Below are 13,164 nucleotides of genomic sequence, written 5' to 3'. Positions count from 1 at the left end.
AACTGTCTGTGAATTCTTGTATAAAAGATAAAATTTTCAGTGTAAAAACAAAATAAAAAGAATATTTCCAACAATTCTTTTTTTTTTATGTTAGCCCATTAAAATTAAAATGGAACATATAAAACATGATTTATAAAATGAATAAAAACACAGGAGGTGGCACAATAATACCAGTCAAACAGTTACTTACACTCTTAAAAGAAATGGTTCTATTTAGAACCAAAAATGGTTCTATCACCCGCTTCATATATGGAACTCCAAAATGGTTCTATATAGAACCACTTTAATGGGTTCCATAAAAAGAACCCCAAATGGTTCTTTGAATCCAAGTTAGATGGTTCTATATAGAACCATTTAAGAGTTCTTTATTATTAAACAAGTTAAAATTATTATTGAATAAGAAAATATAAACAATCCAGAAAATTTAAAATGTTTAAATTTATTCAACTGTTTATACAAAAAATTTAGTGTCATTTAAAATTACACCTCTGTATACTCTGTATTAGACAGCAAATTTCATATTTAAGATGTTTAATTACATTTAACCATTTAGTTTGAATTATTTCATTTAAGCATTTTCACTTTGCAATAAACATACATAAGCTTGTTTACGTACATATACAGTACTTCACTTTTACATATATCTCTGAAATTAGGAAAAACAAATCATTTTTTATATTTAACAGTGCAGATAAAAATCAATACATGAACAGTTAAAACAACTATTAAATAGCTCTACAATTTACACAAGTTGACTATACATTTTCAGTACATGCATTGGTGTTCTTTTGCCGTGCTGTTGTCTAAGGTTAAGCATATATTTTTAAATAAAAGTCATTGTGTGCTTAATGTCAACCGGGTACTGCACATTGAAGAGAAAATAGACTGCAAATAGGCATTCCACAGCCTGTGTCATGTCAATGTCTGCCTCTCTTATGATGTTCACATTGTCCATTATAATGCTGACACTTTCAGCCTTGAGGGGATCAGGAGAGCCGTTAAACACTATGGTTGGTGTAGCACCTTTGGGTTCCTATAAAACAAACATTTCACCTTTTGAGTGCTTTTCACCAATTAACAGAAGTCATCAAATAGACTTAAAAATTACCCCATAATTTACTTACCAAAAAAACAACCAATGTATATGACTGTTTCTCCAGTTTAACACAATCTGAGATATATTTAATAATAAAAAGCTTTGTAATGTGTTTGAATGTCAACATTACCACGTCAGTTCCACTTTGATTACTTTGAATCTCATCGGTTCTTTCGTTCTTTTAAATGAATAGTTCATGACACAACACAGATATGACAGCTAAAAACGTGACACGCAAGAACCAACAAGACTCATAATTATCGATGTAAAGTGCCACCCCATTGGATGTTATTCCCTTATCTATACATAGTCTAATTATAGCAACCTATCTTGGCAAATGTAATCTCACTAACGTACCATTTGTACATACTGTACCATTTTGCTTTAGAAGACAAGTATTAACCCCTGGAGTTGTACAGATTTATTTTATGATTTAAATTGGGGTGCCATTCAATGACATTACAAAGCAGTGCAAACAGTACAAAGTTTATGACTAAGGAAGAGAGTGAGTAAATTATAGGGTAAATGTAATTTTTTTTTAATTGTTACAAATTTGGCATAAGGGTGAGTAAACTGACTAATATTTTTATATTTGCATGAACAGTTCCTTTAATTCAAGTCAAGTGCATCAAATATTAATGAAACTACAGAAGACTATACTTACACTATCTACACAGTAGAGGAAGCTGGCGTTTTCTTTAAATAGTGCTGGCAATAAAATGAGTGCAGCATTCCTAACGAGACCTACAAACAGATACAAATTATTGTATATTAGGTACAGAAATCAATTAAAGGGATAGTTTACCCAAAAATGAACATTCTGTCATCATTCACTCACTCTTGTTATTTTAAACCTATATAGCTTTCTTTCTTCAGCATGACACACAAAAAAATGATTTTGAAGAATGTTGGTGACCGAACAATGCTGGTCCTCATTCACTTCTATTATATAGACACCAAACCAATGGGCACCGTCGTTGTTTGGTTACCATCCTTCTTCAAAATATCTTCTACAGTGTTCTGAAGAAGAAAGCCATAAAGATTTGAAATGACAAGAGGTGAGTAAAGGATGACGATTTTTATTTGGGGGTTAACTGTTCCTTTAATATTTGCATTATTTTAATACATGTTTTCACTTATACAATTTATAGGAGCTACAACCTTTACATTGACAATGCAAACAATGCAACTTTACACTGGGCATGGAACAGATAGGTTAGATGGGGAAAGATATATGGTGTAGTTACCTTCTGTGGTTTCCTCTGCTAGTCCAATGAGATTGACGTAGTTTTTTTTTTTTTTTGACTTCCTTCTTTTGCACTCCTGATGATGTTTGGGGCCATTTCATTCAGAGATGTTTCCATGTTCTTCACCAAGTCGGTTCCAAACCTCATTGTCATTTCATGCAGAATCTTAAATACAAAACAACAGTACATGCTGTCTCAGTCCCAATAACACAGTTTTTAAATCAATTCCAAGCAAATAATTTTAGTTGTTCTCTAGCAGATCATCTTCAGGAACCTCCTCCTCACTTTCATTGTTCTCTTCAAATAAAGTAGCCTTTTCAAATAGGGGATGATGCAAAACTTGTCTGTGCTTTCGATAGATATGGTTTCTGTAACTTGCAACAGTTTTATTTCTTCTAAAACATCCCTCAATGTCACAGGTAAATCTAAAATCTGCTTGGTGGTTATGTTGCACTTGCAGGTGAGTTAGAAACTTTGTGAGCTGAAACTTCACAACATCACAAAATGAACATTTATAAATTTTCATCTGTAACGTTACCTCTGAAACTTTCTTTTGCATCAATGAGGTCTATAGTTTCAAGCCAGTGGCACGTGTCATCTACTGACCATTTATCAACCATGGTTATCTGGGGATTAAAAAAAAACAAAGCATAAATAACACTTCGTAAACCAACTATGCCTTAAACACACCTAACGTTAAACACACACGTAACATTTTTGGCTTTAAAATATTTGATTACTAAAATGTAACCTTGTGCTATCATCACTTTAATCCAGCGCATGCGTCACAGTAAACATAAAAAAACCGCTGCACTGCAACTGTGTCTTTGCACAGTTTTAATAGCGACAGACCGGCCGGAAGTTTTGAACTGTAGCAGTGTCCACTTTTCTGCTGAGTTTAGCTCCAACCCTGATAAAACACACCTGAAAAAGCTAATCAAGATCCTCGTTTGGTCTGGGTTGGAGTTAAAAAACGGCACGAAAGTATCTTGCGGGCCAAAGTTAAAATTCACGCTTCTGACTCGAAGCTCGTCTCCTTATAACACAGCTATCTTACTGTAGTTAACAATTCCATTAACATTAACAAGGAAATAAAGGAAGACTGTATCTTAATTAAATTAAAAACCGGAGCAAAATTAATTTAACAGGGCTAGAACCGATGGCTGACGAAGCCCTTCAGTGCTTCACGCCAGTGTTTTTGAGGTAAAATTTGCTTCTAGTATCAGTGTTTAACACAAGGGCTATTCTAACAAATATAAATATTAACTGTAATACAAAATATTTCGGTAAAATCATTTCAAAAATGTAAAAACTTAACTTACCTTAGGGTATGAACGAGCAGAAATGGCGGACTCCTCAGTTTGAAAAATTAACTGTCACTTGCCTCGACTCCTCTCGCGATTCATCTTCGCCCATCCACCAATAGGAATTCAAGGATGACGCAACGCATATATGCCACAGGGGAAGGGTCTTTTTATGATTATTTGTTTTTTAATGTTCCCTTAGGTAGATTAAAACCATCACAATATGGTAAACAAAATAAAGAAAACTCCTGGTTAGTTTGTTTTTCTTCACAAATTGATTCGTCAAAAAGGTAAACTATAATGTAAAGTAATATAATTGTCATGCTAATGTACAGCTCAAATCATACATTGAGTAGATATTAATCTTTTTGACTACAGCAGTCATTCTCATGGGTCTTGACTCAAAATGCTTTGTGAATGTGTTGAGTAAGGATAATTATAGTGTAATCTTTAGTTTACACTTCAGTCATAAAACATGAATAATAGAACCATTTTAATAAAAAAAGGGTTCTTTGCATGCAAGGGTTCTACATAGAACCATTTTTTTGGTAAAAGGTTCTATTGGCCAAGTACGGAACCCAAGGGTTCAATATAGAACCTTGAGGAACCCCTTTTTTTAAGAGTGTATAATTAAATAAATAAATAAATTTAAAGCCTTTTGCTGACCATCGTTATTATTTATGAATTTATCTGCAAACCTGAAGGAAAGTATTGGGCAACTTCCTGTGTTTTTATTCATTTTATAAATGCATTTTTATATTTTCCATTTTAATTTTTAATGGTAAAAATTTTAATATGAAAATACTGTCATTGACTAAATTTCATTTGTATCATTAAGCATCTCTTTTTAACAACACAGCAATATATGTACCAATGTACTAATGAAAAAAATAAAAATAGCTCAAAACATTCATGTAAAAAATGAATCAAATTTTGTATAGAATTGTTTTTATTTTCCAGTGAAATGTTGCATTTAAGTACACGCACTGATAATCTTTGGTTTTCATGTTGCCACTGCTTTCTTCAAATCCCACCAAATATTTTCAGTGAGATTTATATCTGCAGGCTGAACACAGGCCAATCACTTTGTGATGATTGTCCTGCTGGAAAGTCCACTGATCATCAAGTTTAATTTCTAAAGGCATCAGAGTCTTTGCCAAAATAGCATGCTGCCTACTTTAAATAATTCATGATGTCTTCATAAAGTCAAGATTTCCACTTCTTGCCACAGAAAATAGCCCCATAACAAGACAGGTCCACCTCCATGCTGGACCGTGGTGCTCTTCTACTCATTAGCCTTGCATTTTTGGACCAGACATACTGCGGATCTGTGGGTCCATAAAACATTCGATAAAACAAGCTCCATAAAACATTCTTCCAGAACTCCACAGGTCTATCCAAATAAATCATAGCATGTTTAAATCAGCCTTTGATGTTCTTCTTGGTCAAGATTCGACAAGATGCACCAACATGAAGGCTATTCTTTTCTATTGTTCTTCTTACACTCTGCATTTGAAATGTTTTTTTTTTTTTTTTGTTCATTAGGTCATTTTGCAAGTCTTTGCCAGTGAAATTAGGATTTTTCTTCATTGCTCTGAGCAAAGATTTATTCCCCTTGATGACGTTGTGCTTTATTTTGAATACCCTCAATGGTTTTCTATTAAAACCTATTTTGAAGAGGACATATGATGGTGCTAATAAGAACATTATTTTGTGTATTTGGTGCAATAAAATGTGTTTATGCTGTTTAAGGTAAAAAAAAAAAAAACATTATTTTCCACATACTGTGCATAATTTTTTTCTCCCCACCTTCTGAGATGCGTTGATTTTTACACGGTCTGAAAAGTGAGGTGTGCTGTGATTGGCCAGCTATCCAGAGCGTTTTTGATTGGCTGAATATATCAAGCATGTGACGAAATGTTATGCCCCTTAACATATTGTGATGCCCTGTCCAGCCGGAGCGACAAGACAATAACATTATATCCCACTATAAACGTGATGTATACATGAATTCTAGTTGTGCCCTCTTTTGAAAGGCCAAACCGAGTAATTTCGCTTTCTCAGTGAAACAGCATCACACACCGCGGCCTTGAGTGAGCCGTGGCCTAGAATAAGCAGAGGCCGGCTTGAGGATGGCGTGCCAAGGATCATCCACTGGGCTTACGGCAACCACATGTGACGACCCCAACGGGTCTCCGCTTTGTCCACGGTGAAAGCCAATCCAGTGATCCACAGTGCAAAGTTGATGTATTTCCTCAGCAACCAGCACGGATGAGCTCCAGGCATGACGAATCATATAGCATTATCTTTTGAAAGGCCAAACAAAGTAGTTTTGCTTTCACAACCAAACGCACAGTGTCTATACAACATGGCACGGCAACAACAATACTACAATGAGAATAAAAGGTATGTCTTCTTTCTCTGCGTAAACATCTGGGCAGCATTATGCAAATCTTCCTACATAGTGACATAGAGATGTTGGGATTGTGTTAGAACGAGCCGTTTTAGGGGGGTGTGGTTGACTCTTAACTTTGATAAAGAATATCTCTTTTGAACTTTACAGATTTTCTTTATGCACCAAGAGCTTGTTAAACTCCAAAGAGAAAGGAAAAACTGAAATCACATGATATGACTCCTTTAAACATATGAATAAAGCTGCCAACTGTATCTCATGACTTTAAGTGTCTTTGAAAATAATAAAATAACTCCTTTTCTATAGCTTTTGAAAGAGCTCTGGACTTGGCCATATTTGTTTCTGATTAGGTCATATTCAACTTTAGCATATACATGGGATAAATATCAGTAACAGTTTAGGTTTTGTTATAAATATTCCAAAGGCTTTGTTATGCTTTAACATAACTAACATACAAATAAGGGAACTAAAACAGCAATGTTGAATAGGAGTTGAATAATCACAGAATATTACAAGAAATCCTCTAGCTCAAAAATATGACATTATATATTGCCATTTATCATTTTAAAATGTCACTAAATTGTTATTAATAATTTTTTTTAAAAGCTGTGGATCCTCACAAAAGTGTAACGCCACGCCAGCAGAGGGAGCCCTCGCCCGAGTACTGATTGTGTTCCCCTTCCTCTGCTTCATTACTAAAAGATTAAATTGGTCAATTATTACAGCCTCTTAGTGAATATGTGAATTTCACTTGGTTATATTTTCCTATTTGAATGTTCTAATATTAGCATTGTCATAACACTCACTGTAACAGACACGCCAGGCTCCAACACCAACCAATCACAACGCACGCCCTCACCAGAATACTAATCACTCCCACCTGCTCCTCATCCACCTGCAATAAACCACTCCTACAAAACACACACACACACAGACACACACTCAGTCACCGTCTGGTCTTGTTCGCAACTAGGTCAATAGCTACCTGCTAACTCTAAGAACGATTATCCTGCTTACCTCTCTCCAGCGTGTTTTCATGTCCAGCTGTTTTTTCATTCAATAAGGGTTTGGTGAGCTTTTTTTAATGTGGAATCGGTTGGTCCTGATATAGCTATGGAAAGCATCTGAGGACCATCTCCCAAGGCCTTGGATCTGCTGTTGGGAGAGGCCTTTTGGGGCTGGCGAAGTTGCTGCCCCAATATGGAATGAGTGACTTGAAAAATTCTTTACTGGAATGCCTGACTATTGGAGAACAGATTTGAGGTGTTTCTGGAATCAAAAACGTGCCACAGGTTTTTTGGATTCGTCTATGAATAGGGGTTCCAGAGGAGATTTAGCCTGAGAGCTTCTCCATTGCGAATATGCCAGAATTGACTGGTATGGTTGGATTGGCGATGAGAGGTTAAAAATGTAGATGAAATAAACTTTTTTTGGTTTGTTCGGTCTTTGTTTAATCAAATATGAAATTGTTTCAACATCTAATACTGATAAGTTTGAGATGGTGTGATGGATTTTTGGGTCGAATTTAGAAGTGATGGCAAGTTCCGAGCATCTGAGAAAACCAAAAAATGCTAGGATAAACAAAGTGTCGAGCAGTACTTATTGGCTGGTAGCCAATGGAGGGGGCGGCGCCTGTATACAGTGGGATATCGGTCAGGAAAAAACAAAGTTGTTATAGAAAAAGGATAGGCCGTTCCACTGGTTTAGAAATGTTAACCTTAGCCTGAGTTCATAGCTACATGCTTGAGTTATGGAAATGAGGTCCTCTAGCGATTGAATGGAGGACGCGAGTGAGAAGAGATGCAATATAAAGGGAGATGCACAAAGTGCAGAATAATGCACATTGCGAAGTTTAAATGTCCAAGCAGGGATAGGAGTTTGCATTTTGAACAATTTTTTTTTTTAATGAGAGTAGAAGAGACGAGAATTATTCGGTCAATTTTCTTTTTGGGCAGGGATGCTTGGAATTAGTCTGAATCCAAATTAATTCCTAGGAACTTAATGGATGTTGCAGGGCCCATGGTTTCTTCCTCTGTGATAGGAATTCCTAGCTCAGAAAAAACGTTTTGGACTGTGAGGATGTGAAAGGCTGGGATGGCATTGGGAGGTGAGATTATTAAAAAATCTTCTAGCAGGTGAATGAGTTGGGGAATAGTGTAGTTGTTCGCCAAAATCCAGCGGCCGGCTTCTGATAGCATGTTGAAAATTTTAGGGCTGCTTTTAAATCCAAAAGTTAAACGCAAAGCAAAATAATATTTCCCGAGCCAGCGAACTCCAAATAGGTGCCATGAATCTGGATGGATGGGCTGCATGAGCATTACTTTGAAAGAAGATGTAGAGTACATTTTTGCAAGCCAAGCACCCCGACCTGCAATTTTGATTATGTCGATAGCCTGATCTGTGTCGTGGTATTTAAGCGAAAAATCATAAAGAGTTCAAGCTGTTAATGCTTGGGAATGGGGAATTGTGAGGGGCTGACAGGTCGATTATTAGGCGTTTTTTTACCCGATTATTTTTTTTTGTAGCCACTCCAATACAAAACTTACATTTAAATGGAGCATTGGCAAATGGGCTGATCATGAAGCCTGACTCAACTTCTTTTTTGATCAGTTTGTTTACAACTCCAGGTCAGGATTGTCGATTCTGTCATAAGCATACAGTACATCAGCAATTACACATGTTTAGGGGAATATGGCATTATTAATATATCATGTAAGGTGGTATGTGCTAGAAATGGGTAAACCACTATCAGTGAGTCTGCCCATGGGGTAGACGGCGCAAGGCAGTGTCCCACATTGTCCCTCAGAAACATACCCCTTGTCCCCCCTTGGGCCTATTAGCAGGTGCTCACCCTACTCCAGGTTCTATGAAGGTGGATTGAAGATTATTATATGTGATGTTTTAGGAGAGCGAGCATTCTAAGCTGTGTTTAAAACCATCTTTTAGGCCTGACAGCAGATAATGACTAAATGCAGCGTCCGGGTGATGAGCTAGTCGCCAAATAATTTATTTATTTTTTTATTCACAACAATCATTTGACTATTCTATACTGCACAATTAGAAAATCAGTTACATTTTCAGTATTATCAATCTTTTATAAAGCCACTTTGCCCAGGTGTTACTTTCACCTCCTTGTTTTTTATGATTTCAATTACACTTTGTCTGCTTAGTTGTGATGAACTGTATCTTACCGCTTGACAAGTCAGGCTTAGACCAGACGCTGTGATCAATTATCTCTATGTCTCTGGGCTCTGGGTAATGTCCTCACACCAACGTGAACAGAAGAACTCAAAAAGACCATATATTATTTGGTTTCCCTTGGTACTTGTGGTCAATGTAGTATTCAGACAGGCAGTAGTCTGTTGTGCCTAAAGAAAATAGATTTTGTCTGATGTCTAAGCATAAACTTCTACAGTTTTCTCAGTAAAAAAAAAAAAAATTATTTGCTGCATCCAAAGCAAATATGGTATACAGGACATCAGTTTAACTTGTCACTAGAAGTCCTACAAGTGTGATGCGTAATTCATACCACAAAATCTATAAAATATCAAACAGTAGTTTGTGTAATGTTTGGGGCAGTAAACTCACCCTCAGTGGTCAAATCCACTCTGTCATTGTGAGCTGATTCTGGACTGACTGGACTGTGGTGGACTGGTGCTGGAGAGTTTTGAACCTGCTCATCTTTAGGAGGAAGTTCTTCGAGATCACTGGAAACAGATTCCTCTACAGACCAGGCAATGGACTTCAGAAAAAAATGATCTAAAGAGGGGAATAACAAACTAAAGGATCTTCTAAACATATAATAACTTAATATTGAACACTCATATCATGAAGATTGTAGATAACATGTGGCAATTAAGGACTCTTCATCTTTGGGAACAGAAAAAACTCCCCTAATTCATGAATTTGATTTCTATTAATGGATACTCATCTAGTTTTTTTTTTTTTTTTTTTTTTTTTGATGTGCAGAGCTCTAGTAAACTGTGAACATTCACACAATCTCAAATTGTTATTTGGTTTACCTTCTACTTTTCTCTCATATATCGTCGCCTGGTCTAAGCACCTGCTCCATTAAATGGATTTCAGGGAGAGCAGCTTCTCAAAACTCTCATTGGCTTCTCATTTTCTTCACCAGCACCAATGTGCAGATGGTTCTCAATCACATTGACGCTGAGTGCTGGTGGTGTACTATGATGGGAGTCATACACCTGATCACTGAGAGGAGACAAAAGATGTCTGCTTGGTTTAAAGAGAAATAACATGTTCTGGATCAAAAATCTGATTGTGGTCTGAATCAAAATTCAACTGATTTTTGATAAAGTTTTAATAAATATTTCAGTCAAATAATAATAATAATAATAATAATAATAATAATAATAAAATTAAACACCACAAACTCATTGTCACGCTATCAGTCTCTGTTTCCTGGGTGTCCCCTAGTGAGCGCACTTCTCCTTAGGCACTTCACCATAGGCACTTTAATTCCGCTTGTCTGGTCATGTCGTCACAGTAATTGCACTCCAATTAAATCGCACAGGTGTTGACTATCCTTAGTCATTAGTCTCCCTATATAGAGCTGTCTTTCTCTGTCGTCTTTATGGAGTCCTTACCCTATGTGTCTCATGCTCTCGTTCCCCCAGACTTCCTCTACCTTCTCGTTCTTCCGAGTTCCCCGTTTCATCCGGTTCCCTTTTTGTTTGGTTTGTCTCTCAAGACAGTTTTATTTTGTATTTAACCTGTTTGTGCAATAAACCTTACCTGCTATTGGATCTTACCCTTTCCTTGTGTTTTTCCCTTAACCCAACCGTGACAGAAGGACTCCATCCTGCCTAGATCCAGCGGTGTGAGATTTCGAATCTGTTCCCCAGCCACCATGGAGGAACGGAGGAGGAGATTCCGGAACTTAACCACCCTTCATCAAAAGGGAAGCGAGGTGGGTGGCCTGGCGCAATTGTTTTGGACTTTGGCAGTCGGGTTAGGTTACAATGATGCAGCACTTAAAGATTTGTTTAATAATTGCCTGGATGATCCTTTACCTCAATGGGAGATGAAGGGGTTAGAGATCCTGGACTTTTGGGGGTTTACCAAATACCTGCACCATCGTGCTCAGTGGGATGCAACAACCACACCAGAAGTTCCAGACAAGACTGCCACCTGCCCAGCGCCACAGCACAAGATGGCCGCCAGCCCAGCGCCACAGCACAAGATGGCCGCCAGCCCAGCGCCACAGCACAAGATGGCCGCCAGCCCAGCGCCACAGCACAAGATGGCCGCCAGCCTAACACCACAGCACAGGATTGTCGCCAGCCCAGAGCCACAGCTTAAGATGGACGACTCAACGCCTGAGTCTCCAGACAAGGTGCCGCCGACTCGCCATCGTGGAGGACGGAGGAGGAGGAGACAGGCGTCGACCGTCCCTCAAGGCCTGGAGAAAGTCCCAGAGGCCGAGGCTGTTCCCGAGGCGGAGCCCGATGCAGTTCCCGAGGCGGAGCCCGATGCTGTTCCAGAGGCCGATACCGATGCTGTTCCCGAGGCGGTGCCCGAGGTGGTGCCCGATGCCGAGGCGGTGCCCGATGCCGAGGCGGTGCCCGATGCCGAGGCGGAGCCCGATGCTGTTCCCGAGGCGGTGCCCGATGCCGATGCGGTGCCCGATGCCGAGGCGGAGCCCGATGCTGTTCCCGATGCTGTTCCTGATGCAGTTCCCGAGGCTGTTCCAGATGCCGAGGCGGTGCCCGATGCCGAGGCGGTGCCCGATGCCGAGGCGGTGCCCGATGCCGAGGCGGTGCCCGATGCCGAGGCGGAGCCCGATGCTGTTCCCGATGCCGATGCAGTTCCCGAGGCGGTTGCCGATGCAGTTCCCGAGGCGGTACCCGATGCCGAGGCGGTGCCCGATGCCGAGGCCGATGCTGTTCCCGAGGCCGATGCTGTTCCCGAGGCCGATGCTGTTCCCGAGGCGGTGCCCGATGCTGTTCCAGAGGCCGATGCTGTTCCCGATGCAGTTCCCGAGGCTGTTCCCGATGCAGTTCCCGAGGCGGTGCCCGATGCCGAGGCGGTGCCCGATGCCGAGGCGGTGCCCGATGCCGAGGCGGTGCCCGATGCTGTTCCAGAGGCCGATGCGGTGCCCGATGCCGAGGCGGAGCCCGATGCTGTTCCAGAGGCCGATGCTGTTCCCGAGGCGGTGCCCGAGGTGGTGCCCGAGGCTGTTCCAGAGGCCGATGCCGAGGCGGTGCCCGATGCCGAGGCGGTGCCCGATGCCGTTCCAGAGGCCGACGCGGTGCCCGATGCTGTTCCAGAGGCCGAGGCGGTGCCCGATGCCGAGGCGGAGCCCGATGCTGTTCCAGAGGTCGAGGCCGATGCTGTTCCCGAGGCCGATGCTGTTCCCGAGGCGGTGCCCGATGCCGAGGCGGTGCCCGATGCCGAGGCGGTGCCCGATGCCGTTCCAGAGGCCGACGCGGTGCCCGATGCCGAGGCGGAGCCCGATGCTGTTCCCGAGGCGGTGCCCGATGCTGATGCGGTGCCCGATGCCGAGGCGGAGCCCGATGCTGTTCCAGAGGCCGATGCCGATGCAGTTCCCGAGGCGGTGCCCGAGGCTGTTCCCGATGCCGATGCAGTTCCCGAGGCGGTGCCCGATGCCGAGGCGGTGCCCGATGCTGTTCCAGAGGCCGATGCGGTGCCCGATGCCGAGGCGGTGCCCGATGCTGTTCCAGAGGCCGATGCGGTGCCCGATGCCGTTCCAGAGGCCGATGCGGTGCCCGATGCCGAGGCGGAGCCCGATGCTGTTCCAGAGGCCGATGCTGTTCCCGAGGCGGTGCCCGAGGCTGTTCCAGAGGCCGATGCCGAGGCGGTGCCCGATGCCGACGCGGTGCCCGAGGCGGTGCCCGATGCCGACGCGGTGCCCGATGCCGTTCCAGAGGCCGACGCGGTGCCCGATGCCGTTCCAGAGGCCGAGGCGGTGCCCGATGCCGAGGCGGAGCCCGATGCTGTTCCCGAGGCCGATGCTGTGCCCGAGGCCGTTCCAGAGGCCGATGCCGAGGCGGTGCCCGAGGCGGTGCCCGAGGCGGTGCCCGAGGCGGTGCCCGATGCTGTTCCGGAGGCCGAGGCGGT

At 41.7% G+C, this 13,164-nt stretch overlaps 1 long non-coding RNA gene across 1 annotated transcript; it reads right to left on the bottom strand.

The window, feature by feature from the left end:
* Positions 1-243: 243 nt before the first annotated feature.
* On the bottom strand, positions 244-3,183 carry LOC128016280 (uncharacterized). Its single transcript, XR_008184121.1, has 4 exons — positions 2,882-3,183; positions 2,344-2,508; positions 1,761-1,840; positions 244-1,033 (listed from the first exon to the last, which is right to left on the bottom strand). It is a non-coding gene; the product is annotated as an uncharacterized LOC128016280 (long non-coding RNA).
* Between the last annotated feature and the right edge of the window lie 9,981 nt (positions 3,184-13,164).

This window comes from Carassius gibelio, chromosome A7 (genome assembly GCF_023724105.1).
Source record: "Carassius gibelio isolate Cgi1373 ecotype wild population from Czech Republic chromosome A7, carGib1.2-hapl.c, whole genome shotgun sequence".
Lineage (NCBI taxonomy): Eukaryota > Metazoa > Chordata > Actinopteri > Cypriniformes > Cyprinidae > Carassius > Carassius gibelio.
Note: the sequence above shows the minus strand (reverse complement) of the source record. Positions and strands in the feature narration are given on the sequence as shown.